Source organism: Antrostomus carolinensis, unplaced genomic scaffold (genome assembly GCF_000700745.2).
Source record: "Antrostomus carolinensis isolate BGI_N321 unplaced genomic scaffold, ASM70074v2 scaffold42482, whole genome shotgun sequence".
Classification (NCBI taxonomy): domain Eukaryota; kingdom Metazoa; phylum Chordata; class Aves; order Caprimulgiformes; family Caprimulgidae; genus Antrostomus; species Antrostomus carolinensis.
Window position 1 is genome coordinate 1 of NW_010302613.1, and position 337 is coordinate 337.

Below are 337 nucleotides of genomic sequence, written 5' to 3' on the forward strand. Positions count from 1 at the left end.
GGGCATCTGGCCTCTAGCCAGGGTCAACTCAACACAGTAGGGACTAAATTTAAACCTGGAAGCTATTTTGTTCTTTGATCTCACATGCTAATGGCAAAAAAAGCCCCTAAAATGTACAGGCATGTTTATGGCTCTCTCAAAGTAATCAAAGGAGGTTTGTTTCTAGCCCGTTATCCTCCTGCCAGTGCAGAGGAGACTCCAGTAACAACACACGAGCAAGTTTGTTATGCCTGTTATCCTCCTGCCAGTGCAGAGGAGACTCCAGTAACAACACACGAGCAAGGCTGGGAATACCTTTTCAAAGCGAGCCTGGATGATGTTGGCTTTGTCCACAACA